General features: G+C 39.4%; 1 long non-coding RNA gene across 2 annotated transcripts; it reads left to right on the plus strand.

The window, feature by feature from the left end:
• The first annotated feature begins 523 nt into the window (after positions 1–523).
• Positions 524–12,322, plus strand: LOC137848693 (uncharacterized). 2 transcript variants are annotated; one of them, XR_011091478.1, is made up of 4 exons: positions 524–614; positions 730–847; positions 8,836–9,084; positions 10,895–12,322. It is a non-coding gene; the product is annotated as an uncharacterized lncRNA (long non-coding RNA). The 2 variants fall into 2 exon arrangements; XR_011091477.1 differs by lacking the exon at positions 524–614 and having other exon boundaries at positions 695–847.
• The last annotated feature ends 1,085 nt before the right edge of the window (positions 12,323–13,407 follow it).

The following is a 13,407-nucleotide window of genomic DNA, read 5'->3' on the forward strand; positions in this document are numbered from 1 at the left end:
GACAGGACCTCTTCTTAGCACGTGACGCTGAGTTCAGCACTTCAGAGAACAATTTCCTTACACTGGCACTCAGGTGTAAGTTCCCTTCATGGAAACAAACCAATAAATGCTATCTAGACCGATCACAAATGAGTGAGATCTTGCTCTGCCCACACTACAGCTGGTACCCCAGTGAAACGTGATTCCCCTGTTTGTATTTGCATTCATTTGTACCTCCAGTAATGAGGCCCTGGAGCTGCTGTGTGCTGTTGACAAAACATGAGCTGCTTCTGTCCTTGAGTTCATTCTCACAGAATCCTTTTTCTTCCTTTCTTGCCTCCTTGGATGCATGGCATTTTGTACCTTTTAGAGGAAGCTGTGCAACCACCTGTTCTTATTGGCAGGCTGAACTGGCAAAATAAATCTTTCTCATAGGCCTGTAGCTGCTTTACAGGGAAGAAAACAGCAAAACATAGTCATGTTGTGCCCTTACCTACCCCTGAGCAATGAACTGCATCATTAAAGGCTTTTGGAAGGCAGGTGGCATGCCAAAGTCCATGCAAGGGCTGTGCCAGGCTGGATAGTTTTGAATGGCCAAAGAAAGAGTGTGTGATCCTATTTTTGCAGTTCTGCCAGTAAGCTATTACCATAATGTTTAGATGTCACGAGCCTGTGAGTGTGGAAACATATCCGGTTTATCAAGCCGAACCGCCTTTTTGTTTGATTTATCTCTTCTTGTTTCCCTGCTAGGTGTATGCAGTTTGTGGTTTGCCCGTGGCCTTCGGAAGGGAGGAGGGGAGCAGCACAGCAACGTTGCTGTCAGCCAGCAGCTCTGGAGGACTCGTTCATCACGTTCCTCGGACCAAAGGTACTGCTATTTCTGTCCCCTGAGGCCAGCCACGCTCTGCTGGTCACACCGCAGAGGCCACCAGGCAGCACCACCGGCAGAAGCGATGCTTGGACTGGGCTTGCTGCTGCAGCCTGACGCTGCGCTGGGCCAACAAGCGGCTTCTGTCAGCCACATTTCCTGCAGGGTTTCGTCAGGAGTTGGCGCAAGGCCAAGGAGAGTTCAGCGACTTTGACAGGTTCCTCTTACACTACAGTATCTATTATTTGTATTACAATGGCGTAGGGAGTGCTGCTGCACCACAAATACCGAATAAGGGAGGTTCCCTGCCCTAGATGAGGTAGGACCAGAAGCTGGAGGGACTTAGTCTGTGGCAGACGGGGATGCAGATTTCAGAGCTGCTGAACCCTAGGTCAGTGAATTAACAAGATTATCCTTTCACTCTGAGAACAAGACTGAGAGAGATTTTGGTAACATCAGCCTCCAACTAAAGGCCCTCCAACTAAATTACATTGAATTGCCTAAAACTGTAAAAGATTCAGATTTCATACTGCACATACATTTATTTTAAACAACAACAACAAAACAACTCTGATGGAAAAATGTAAAAACACCTCTGGAAATGCCACCTTGTTTGTACAGATACAGCCATGTGTCAATTGTGAGGCTGAAAGTCACACTACTGACTCGTCTTTTATTTTTAATAGCTTCCTTGACATTATGAATACTTTCGTAATTAGAATAACTCGTTCCGTGAAGGAGCAGGTGTCCTGGTACTTAAACACACACTCCTGCCCTAGTGAATTCTTCTGCTTAATGGCATCAGCAACAGCAGTTTGTCCTGATCAACAGCTCTGTTTTTGTCCTAGATGCCACTGAGAGCCAGAACAGGTGGATCTTCCGTAAGCAAGGGTTTTACCCAGATGGGTTTCTTACAAAGGGCTGGGTGCACACAGTGCTGCAGAGCAGTTACTGGCATTGGGCACTGATGCTAGTCTCAGGATTTCTATTATAAACTTCCCTGACGTTTACGACCTGTCTGTGTGAAGGATTGCTTTACACACAAGCAGTACTTGATGAAGGCGAGCCAAAATAATGAATTGTCTTGGGGAAAGAAAAGGTCACAGACAAGCGCTATGCTTAAAATATATCTTTGGCAAAGAAGTCCAGAAGCCAACACAGTCTTTAGCTGATCTCCCACAAAAATAAATAAATAAATAAATAAATAAATAATATATATATGTTCCACAAGCCACAGGCTTTCACTAGATTCTTTTACAGTAGAGGTGGTCCCCCCTACTCCGCCCTGTCACCAACTTTCCCAAGAGACCAAATTCTTTCTTCTGTACAATATTCCCCCACACACCTGCATCCTCTATATTTTTTTGGGTCTGCTAAGGATGGAGCAACAGAGTGGCCCCTCAAAGGCCAGGCTCTTGCTGGTGTAGTGGCAAGTCACAGTGCATGTTTGTCTTTGAGTGGGTGGCTCCTTCCTTCCCATACACTGAGACAGCACCTCAGTGCAGTGACAGAGCTGCCAGGGCTAACAAATCCCCACCTTGTTCCCCTTGCGGCCCCAGAGCATGGTGTGTAGGTACCTGTAACTTCATATGGCAGCATGCTTTCCTGGTCGCCTGGCCTGAAGGTGGGGACACATCCTGCCATGGCTACTTCCATACCCTTGGGGGGACCAAAAGTAATTGTCTCCTATCAGTATGTCTGGATGTGTGCTCAGCATGAGGTGGGGACTTTGATTTAGGGTTTGGTCGTGTCACATTTGAATCCAGTACGTGCCATGGCAGAAGCTTTGTCCTTGTGTCCCTCCAGTGTCTCCTTAAAAGGCCCTGTTGGCCTGATGTGGTCTCAGAGTGCCTCGTCTCAGCTCTAGGCACCAATTTTTGAGTACATCGGAGGCTGCATCCAGAAGCTGCCAGGACTGCATAGCACAGCCCTGAGGAGAGAGGGGAGAAAAAAATGACCTAATCGCAATGGGTTTGCTTGAAACACGTGTGTTAAGAACATGAGCTGTGGAAAAAATGTCTTCAACATGTTTGTTGGACTGGATCTGCACTCCCATCAGTATTTGTCACACTAAAGAAGAACATCCATGCTATCCAGTAAAATTAAGTAGTGAGAATAATCTGTCCTACCTCAGCTCTGTAGTACTGCATTGCTGGATCATTTAGCTTATTAGCATGACTTGCATTTAAAGCAAAACTCAGGCAGACAATGAGGATGAGGGAACGCAGAGCTGTACTGATGATTAGTGGCCATCTCCCAGTGTTACTGTCTTTCCAGTGCAAGGAACTTCCACTTTCCCTTGGATTTCAAAATTCATTTTTAGTTGCTTGATCTTACACTTATAGTGTATTATTCTGTTATTTTTTTCCCTGACGTTTATAATTTGCCTATATGAAATTCTCTGTGGGTCAAAATCAGGAATATACAACATCTAGACAGCCTTAGAAATGTACTTTCTCCCAGAAAAGATTTGACAGATTTGCAGATCATCCTACCTCAGCACATGGCTCTGTACCTCACAGGACTGGGCTCTGTTGGAGGGGCTGTCAAGCACCAGCACTGCCCTTGGGCTACTTCATGCCAGTCCCTGCCTGCTGGCTAAGGACTGGAGCAGGTGTCCCTGGTCTGCTGTGCTGCTCCCAAGCCTTGGTTAGGGTTGGGCTGAAACCTCGTGGCCTGTGCTGGGAGCAGGCAGAAGATGGGCCTGGTGGTCCTGGCCCTTTGATGGTGGAGGCCTTGGGCGCTGCAACACCCCAGCAACATGGACTTCTGCCCCTAGATCCAGGACCGAGGGGCTGCCCTGGCTGTTGCAATGCCTTTTGTAAAAAACCTGCCTGTGCTGGAGGTTGGAAAAGCTCCCCCTTCTTTTTACAGGGAGTTTTAGCTTTGAAAAGTGTGAGTCGGCAGAGAATAAAGTATGCAGATCCTGCTACTGTAGCCAAGATTTCTGATGCCAGCTTTTCTGATAAAGCATATATACCTTTAAAGTCTTGCCTCATTATGCTCGTTACAGAACTATTTGCATGGGGAGACTTTGATTCTGCATGACTGGATAAACTGTTGGCACAAAATTTCTTTTCTTCTTTTCCAAGCCATTGTTATAAATGGTATTAGCACTGAATCTTAAATTACCCTGCATATTTGTCTGACAATTCTGTATTGTGTTCTGGTCTAAACATGCCTTACTGCTGGACTTTTTTGTTTGTTTGTTTTCAGTCCACTTGTTATATTCTCTCTGGAAAATTACACATGAAAAAATGGGGAGAAGAGCCTTAGTTATTTTACATACATAAGTTATTTAAAAACGGAAGATTTTTAGAACACATGTGCCAGAACCAAAGTTCAGTGGGAATGCTGTTATTCATATCTATTGGATTAAAAGAAGTTAAAATATATTTCTGAAATTCTCTAGCACATGGATATGCGGAAAAGGATTATTTCAATAAATTCCCACAATGAGAATGCTTCATAGCTGAAATTAACAAGCAACAGGTAGGAGGCAGAACACTAAAAATACGTATTTACCTGTTTGATTATGGAAAACTCACATACTCCTGAGTATTTTAGGAAAACAAAACATCAAAGTGCTCAGGAGTTTCATTAGCTACTTCAGTTCAGCCCATTTTACTTATTCGCAGACTGTTCTGCTTATATGATTGGTTGTTTGCTTATTTAATGCTCACTTCTAGCACACACTTTCCATAAGGTCTTTTTCTCCTCAAAACCAACAAAATACACCAGTGGCATTAATAATGTTCCAAAGATCAAAGAATTCCCAAGACTAGGATGAAGGGGAACTTTAACCATACTAAAAAGTAATCTGAGGTTTTGATTGATTTACAGTATGACTAGTTGCACAAAGCTGTATCCTTGTCTGGCATGGATAGAACATGGTCAGTGTTTATCCCTGTCTTTTGCTTAGCTTCTAAGACCTGTACAAAACCCTGCTGTTTGTTCCTGAAGGCCAAGTGTAGCATTATTGATGTAGCTAATGGTGGAAACTATACAGTAATACTCACCAGTTAATAAAGCAGAAAAACAGACTAGGGAAAAAAAAAAAAAAAGACAAAAAAAAATTCTCACTGCACAAAGACAAAGGAGCAATAAACGTAATGGTGACCTGTCTACCTTAGTGCTCCAATCCCTCCTGAACTGAAGTCTAAATGAAGTAGTAAAGCATTAATAGATTATTTTTTTCAAGCCAGTAAATGTTAAAATGTATTTGCAAGTGAACTTTTAGTATTTGAGTGGAGCTGGATGATTGAGAAAAATATTCTAGTGTCTCAATTAAATCTGCAATAATGCCACAGCATAACAATGATATTCCTTACAGCGTTTGTCACAGGTGATACATGGAATGACCGCTGTGTAGACTTAAGGTTTGGAATAGGACTGTGCCTGTTTATTGTAATGTTAAACCTGCCTTCCTGTTTCCTAAACACTTTTTTATGAATAACCTGTGAAATCAGATTTCTTGCACTTACACATGAATTTAACTGTATATTCTGCTTTCTTTCTTCTGATGATCAGAAGAGGAATTCCTGTTCTTACCACGTTACCTAAGCTGCATTAACATACATGCCATAAGCCTGTATTTTAGCCACCGTGAAAGACTTATTGATGATTATTGGTGATAAAATGTGGTTCAAATGCTATATGCATCTAGAAAAAATATTTTACTGGAGAAAATAGTGCTGGGGCTTGGTAACAAGACAAACAAATAGGATGGAATTAATGAGTTGCTTCTGCCTCTTTTCAACATATCATTTAGCACTCTAACTTCTGACTGACTACCCAGCATTTCACAGTCAAAATGCACCACACAAAAGAACTCTAAGCAAATGCAATTATACTTGCACTGCATTATCCCTAGCGTCATTGCACTAGAAAAGCACATCCCTTCTCCATCCTAGCCTACAGAAAATCAGCTCGTTACAATCTAAATATCCCTTTTCAGTAACAGACCTAAACGAGTCTACATTTTGCCAACTAGTAATAGGGTTTAGAGATTCATATTATTTATTGCATAGATGCTTATTACTATAATTTTTTAATTTAATTTGAGATCTATGTCAGCAGGAAATTCCCAGCACTAATGGGAGCTCTCAGAATCTCAGGAGCATGGTTTAAATGAGAAAATCCAGCATACTTTTTTTGAAACAAAATCTTAAATGCTGGGAAACATAAGATAAAACTTTTTAAATCTCATATTTGTTATGAAAATTTAAGCTAACAATAGTAAAGTCATAATGGTTTTGGGTTTTCTGGATGAACAGTAATGTAACTGATAACATTTTAAACTGGAATTTTGGAAATAAGAGAATCTTCTGATGATTTTACATTGTTCAGAGAGTAGGCTAGTCTATCACTTTTTCCATATGAAGTTATCTGAGTTGGAGGGATGGTTGTTTTTAACAAGATCTGGCTGCCATTTTTATTTTTATTTTTTTTTTTGAGAGAAAGAAACTTGGACATATGATAAAAGTTCATCTTTGACCTTTGTTCTAGTATGTTCACCAGATCTGGCAGTTTTTGAACTTCTGCATTTGCTCCTCTTTCCCTACACCATCAAGCTGCTGCAAGGCAGTAACTGTTTTCTATAAGCACATGACACATGCAAAACTTTCTCTTTCTTTTTCTATAAAATAATAATATATGCTGGAAATAAACAACAGATTGAATTCACACAGCCACAGAGCCTTCGAAACTCAATGTTTACGCTCAAGACAGTTTTCTGTATTGTATAAAATACACAGATACAATGATCTGGTGTTTTTTTGCCATGGGATGTCCCATGTGAGAAATAACGGTGGTATATTATAGGAAGATTGAAGGGGACAGACAGGCTATACTTGTATGATTAAATCAAGATCATTTTTTTCACTGCTGTGTTTACTTTGTGCTTTTGTAACTGAAATCTGACATCTATGCAAAAATGCCAGTGTCGGGGAGGGAAACAGGAAAGGATTTCTGTGTATTATTCCCCCCAGAGCACTAGGAACTCATTTTCATTTAGGTTTGTATGATGTAAACTTCTATCAATGGAAATGGAAATTTGTATAAAACAAATATGGACTGTTTCAGGTTGTATAATAACTGCACTGTGACTTGTCAACTTTTAATATTTTGATCAGCAAAGTTCAGCAAACAGTAGTAGTATAGCACAGACTGAGCATAGACAAGGGATTTTGCAATGGTACGTAGCATGAGCGGCCTCCTTCAAAAAGATTCTTCTCTTTAAAAAAGGTCACTGTCAGCTTCAATATTTATGAAAATGTTCCATAAAAAACAAACCAGGTTTGCCAAAATTTCAGACAGAAAGGAAAATTTCCACTCTTTTTTTTTGACTTCTTTAAACACAACCAATTAATTAAAAACAAACAAACAAACAAACAAACAACAACAACAAAAAACACAGCAAAGCTCACATGAACTGAGTCATTTTTTAATTATTCAGTAGTCAAGTAATGCCAAATGCAAAAAGTGTGCAAAACATAAAAAAATACATGTATCTCTGTATGTTTATAGTTTAGTACTTCAGTCCCTTACAAGGCTGCAAGTTACATACAGAAATAAGATTATGTGCCAAATGATTCATCTGGTTGCCTCAGCTCTACACTTTCAGCAAACAGAAATTATACTTAACACCTGGCTAATTAATTTTAAGCATGAGAGAACAACTGAAATATATTCCAGTTTAATTCTTTAAACTGGGCACTTGATTATGAAAGCAATAGTGTATGAGTATATCTTGCTTACCTTCAAGTAAAGTATCATTAACTTAGGTAGGTTGCATTTGCTGCACTATGGCACGGGACCATTGGATCTCCCTCCAGCTGTGATGAGAATTATTAAGCGGGATAAATTAGCAGACTTCCAGGACTTTAATTGTGACTGTCCCTTCTATGAATAAGAAATCCAGCCCACATCAGAAGAAGTATTTAGGAATTTTACTTCCCCTAGAACAAATGGAATAAAACACCAGAATACTTTTATTGGACTTAGGTCCCAGCCTTTTATTCAGAAGTCTCTAATACATTTTCAGCCTTTAATCCTCAAGTGGCTGTAAACAACCTCAAGGCTCTGACAGAGCAATGTCAGGCCAAAAATGGGAAAGTACTGAAATCTCATTTCAATCTTCTGCCAGAAGTCCAAAGACTTGATTTTATGTATGCATTTATTTCATTAAGTGGAGTAGGATATTTGCATAGGTCTGGGGTTTTCTTTTTGGAGTGATGTGCTAGTTATTACCTCTCCATCTCCTCTGTTCTCTCCTTACTTTTCCCTTCTCTCTGTCCCTTCATTTCATAAACACCCTCTTCTTTGTGGTCTTCCTCATACACAGACTTAATGACTTTTCCCTTCTCCCTCCCCTTTATTCATCTTTACCTCCTTTTCCATCAGACCAGCGCTTCTGCTCTTCAATAATGTCATAAGAGAAAAGCATTAATCTACCTTGAAAAGGGAGCCAAACTGGTTGATGAAGGGGTTGCATGACTGCTGCCATTACAGCCAGAAAGTGGACATGGCAGCTTTCTGCCTAGCGTGGCATTCACCTTAATTGCATTTCCTGACTTATGCTGCTGAATGGTTTTGCAGAGTGCCTGTACGTCCACAGTCCCTGTGCTATGATATTAGTTCACCTCCTTTCATTTCCTTTTTCAACTGCTCCTTTGTTCTCCCAAGACTTTGAGAAGACCGCTGGATATCCTTTTGCTCCATTTGATATTTATTTTCACTTATCTCCTTCATCTCTTCCCAGCCATACATCAAACGTACTAACTGTTCACATCCATTTCCTCTGCAGCCACTAACAGGTTTGACTTCCTAAGCATTACTTCTCAATGTCAGCAGCTCCTCCCTACCTTGTAGTCTTCTTAACAGACTTTTTACTTGCATTTCTTTCCTAAGGAATCACTCCCACAATGTTCAGAGTGCTGATCCCTCCTTTACAAGAGAACTAACATCTGCTTTTTCTTCCCTTCCAGAAGCCTGCATATACAGACAGCATGACTGGAATTCCTTTTATCTACGTCATACATAAGAAAGTACAACAACTGCTGGGGCATCTGCATGATATTTGGATGTGGTAGAACTGGCCTTTTATCCCACTCATTCCACCATGGCCCGCCTGGACTTACTTTCCTTTTCCCAAGGCAGCACCCTTCACCTGAGATCAATGAGCCTCTGTTTATCACTCTATTCTTCATCTTTCAAAGGCTGGTCCTTCTCTGAAGGTCAGTAGCTAAACTACTTCATTCAGCTCCAAGAGGAGAGGAAGGTCTTCAGTATTCAGTAGTGGTTAAACACTCCCCTTTTAATTGCAGTCCCATAAATAGGAGACAATGCACCACTGCACTCCAGATGATTTCCTTCTTTATGCAAACATTATGGGACAACAGAATTCACAGGAAAATAATGGTTTGCATATTTGTTGGGGGGGAGGTATTGTGACACAAAGGGTGGTAAGAAGCCTCAGAGGATCGTTTGCCTTCTGAAACTAATATATCCAACAGTCTTCCATCTTTAAAACACCCCATCTGTCCTTACCAATTTTTGTAGCATCATGCTGATGACTGTAATCCATCAAATGGAAATGTTTTCAATATTGAATAGTGAGTGACAGTGAGGGTGTTTCTTGTACATGATAGAGCAGAAGCAGACTAACCTCTGGAAGTGCGGTTACATATAGCTGGGAAGGCACAGCTTTCCATGTTGGGCACCAGAGAGATGAAAAACAGTAGTTCTGGCATTTTACATTCCATTTTTATTCCCCAAAGAAAAGCTTCAAGCTTCCAGTGAAGCTTGGCTATTCAAAATCTCAGTAGCTAACAGTGGCTTGTGCCACTTATTTATGCATTACTAAATTCCCATAATTTCCCTGTGTTTCCTAAACAATTTACATGCTGCTGAAGTGCTGTTGGCTTCGCAGGAAAAATACCTAATACCACCTCAGAAAGTTAACAGAAAAGCTGCTTTTAATTACAACTTACCTTCCTGACTCTGATGAGGTATTCACAGCTTGGGAAGGGTGGGAAGGCACCATGTGAAGGTTAGCAAAACATTACGTGTCCCATTTCATGAGCTTTAAATAAGCATACAGGCTTTATGTTATTTCAACAGCTTGTGTGTGCAGGAACTGGATCACATGAAATGAAGTTGTTTCAATGTATGTAGATTTAATGTACTTTTCTGACTCAGTGTAAACAAGCCCTTAGGTCACAGATCTAGAGTGTGGTGTACACCTCTGTTTCAGTTAACAATCACACTGAAGGCAACAAGCTTATTCATGTGAAAAATAATGCTCCTGTATTTGAAAAAGTAGATCCTTATATTTTAAATCTCTCTGGAAGCATCATGCCTGTTAAATTACCTAACTTTCTGGGATATTATTAATGTTCTGCAAAGTTACGTGTGACTAAAGGAGGGTAGGTTTAGATTAGATATAAGGAAGAAATTCTTCACTCAGAGGGTGGTGAGGCCCTGGCACAGGCTGCCCAGAGCAGCTGTGGATGCCCCATCCCTGGAGGTGCTCAAGGCCAGGCTGGATGGGGCTTTGGGCAACCTGGTCTGGTGGGAGGTGTCCTTGCCCATGGCAAGGGGGTGGAAATGGGTGGTCTTTAAGGTCCCTTCCAACCTGAGCCATTCTGTGATTCTGTGGTTTATATACCTTTCATGCCCATATGTTTTTATTGACAATTATTTGCCTTGAAACTAAAGAATAGTTAACCTTTTACTACAGGGGTTTTACATTAGAAGAACAAATGCTTATCACTTAAATATTTGTGCATATATATGCTATATTGGCATACATGATTTATATACACACATATCTCATCTAGCATTTTTCAGATTTAGGCTATAGCACATTGATGATATATATATATATGTAGAAATCTACTTGTTAATAATTGTATTGAAACATAAATACACAGCCAAACTGCAGGCAAATTAGCTATATAGTAAATATAGATGTGTCATGGAAAAGAACACAACCATATCCTGGAAATTTCCTGTTTTTGTTTTTTTTTTTTTTTTTTTTTTCAGAGTTAGCAGAAGAAAATGTCTCTGCAAGCCTAAAATGCTGAGCAGCCTCACAAGAACACTGTAATTCAACATGTGAATACCTCAAAAAGTAGTTTATGAATATCCATATCTCAGAGGAATCCCCTCAAAGGTCTCTTGGTTTTACAGTGGACTAATTCAAGATGGTTTCTGCTAGAAGTAAAGAAAGAACTGAAAAAGCACACAATAATTTTTTTCCTATAACAGAATGCTGATACACCTAAATCAGTGATGGATGTGGTTGCTACTCAAAAATAATTGTGCAAATCATTAGGGTGGGGCAACCAAATGTTGAAAATATTTTAAAATGTCTCCCTCATACCAATATGCCATTTTGTTCATGAACTACTAATGGGAGGGTGTTTGAGACAGCTGTGCCACCAAACTTTCTCTGTATCTAAAATACATACGTTTTTATCACCTGACTTTCTCCACAGATTTCTGCTGCAAATTCAATATTTACTACTCTTCCTGTGCTAGCATATGAACGTCATCTTTCTAGATAACATGGCTGACAAAAAAATGACAGTACAAATTACCCTGTATAGGAAACCACAAATCAACACGCTCTTCACAAAATCAGCCACCATGCAAAATACAGTAGAAAAAAGTCTTTAAAAAATGCTATGCGAGGCACAGGCTATGCTTTTGAATCAGACAACAGAATACCATCTATGAACATAACAATGCAAAAAGGAAACCCTAACTGACAGCATGTTCCTGCCTATTACATATGTTTTGATGCTGGTATGTGTATAGAAAATTGTTAAATAATTACAGCACCTACTAACATACGTCCTTGAAGAATTCTTCCTGGAGCCCTTTTCCACCTCCCTTTTCAAACAATGCTTCCAGTGTTAAACTCCTAATCCAAAGCAAATTTCCCCTCTACTAACAAGCACCCATCAGAACCAAATCTTGCCAGCACAGCAAATGCAAAACTCATGAATACCAACATATTTAACATAATTGATGCCAGTGCCCCAAAGAATTTCCACCGGTCTTGTTTATCCACTTTTTAAAACGTGCTATATTACATCAAGCACATCAAACACCCTCATGAGAATTATGTGTATGAAAGTAATCAACCATTATTTGTTACAATGAACTCACAGAGATAACTGATTAAAGACAAAACACAGCAAATGATAGGAAAATATTTTTTAAATAAAAGAAAAAAATTCCATTCCTTGCACAGTCCAATCCTCAAAGGGGACCTGCAAATCATTTTCAAAAAGTGATCCTGGGAACTAAATTCTTAACAACGGATAAACAAATTGTGGACTCAGTAGTGACATTGTCTCTAAAGCTTACCGTTTTCTTGCTGATTCATCCCTGTACATTCATGTTAGCAACTGTTCTCTCTCCCATGGTTTAATTGATTAAAATGTTTTATTATACTATGAACAATCACATCTAACTTGTATTTTGTTTGGATTTTGCTACTTGTCAGATCTGATTAATGGATGTCAGTCAAGTTCACAAGCTTGTTTGTTTTCTCCAGTTCTATCAGTTCTTCTAATTAAAGATTATTACCTCGTCTACGAAATTTGCCTCACTTGTACCACAGCAAAACAGTGACAGAATCACAACTGCCCTCTCAAAATGTACAAGTTAGACAAACTTTTAATTGAAAAACTTTTTCTCTCACTTTTGCAGTACATGGAATGGGTTTAGGATCAAGAGGGAAATACAATAAAGTTTAATTTCAGGTAAAGACAAACAACTATAAAAAGGTTGGAAAGTAATGCCCTAAGGGCTTAATTGCAACAGCTATAGTTTACACTGAGTGTTTTTCCATGAATCAAGAGGTTTCTGTGCTACCTGCATAAGGATTTAAGTGGATTTGTCTCACCAATGATAACATATAAGTCTATTTTTTTTTCCTCATTTAATTTTTTTTCTGTGCAAATTCAAGGGGGCATCTTCTCGCGAAAGCTGTGTGTTTAATCTCAATGCACACTATCCAATTACAACATGACGAAAAATATTCATGAAAATATGTTGAGTTGCTGCTGTCACGACGCTTAAATGTAATCTCTACGATTTTGCTAATAGCGTGGTTAATCAATCTATGCACCTTCCCAACCTTAGTTCAACAAAGCACAATACTTTAAAGATATTATTTATAGAGATCATATTAAAGAGTAATTACAGCTCTAGGCTAAAGTGCTCTTCTCAAAGCACTTGGTAAAGCCGTTTTCTCTGTTGAGAGCATTTGCTTGTTTGCAGGCATGGAAATGAGTTAATAAACAACTTTTTCACCTTTGTGGCCTGGAAAGTCAGTATTCTTCTTAGTGATGTAGCATATTAGACTTGTATTAAAATTTCTTTCTGATGGAGGAAATTAGGAGATGAAACCTCTGAATTAAAACACTTAAAACATTACTTTAGTTTTATTATTTGCAAATATCATGCCTGAGAACTTAGGAAAAAAAAAAAAAGTTTATTTTAGATTCAGAAAAACTGCTCTAAAACCATTCTTCCCATACAAA

The sequence above is a fragment of the Anas acuta genome, chromosome Z (assembly GCF_963932015.1).
Source record: "Anas acuta chromosome Z, bAnaAcu1.1, whole genome shotgun sequence".
In the NCBI taxonomy this organism is placed as follows: Eukaryota; Metazoa; Chordata; class Aves; order Anseriformes; family Anatidae; genus Anas; species Anas acuta.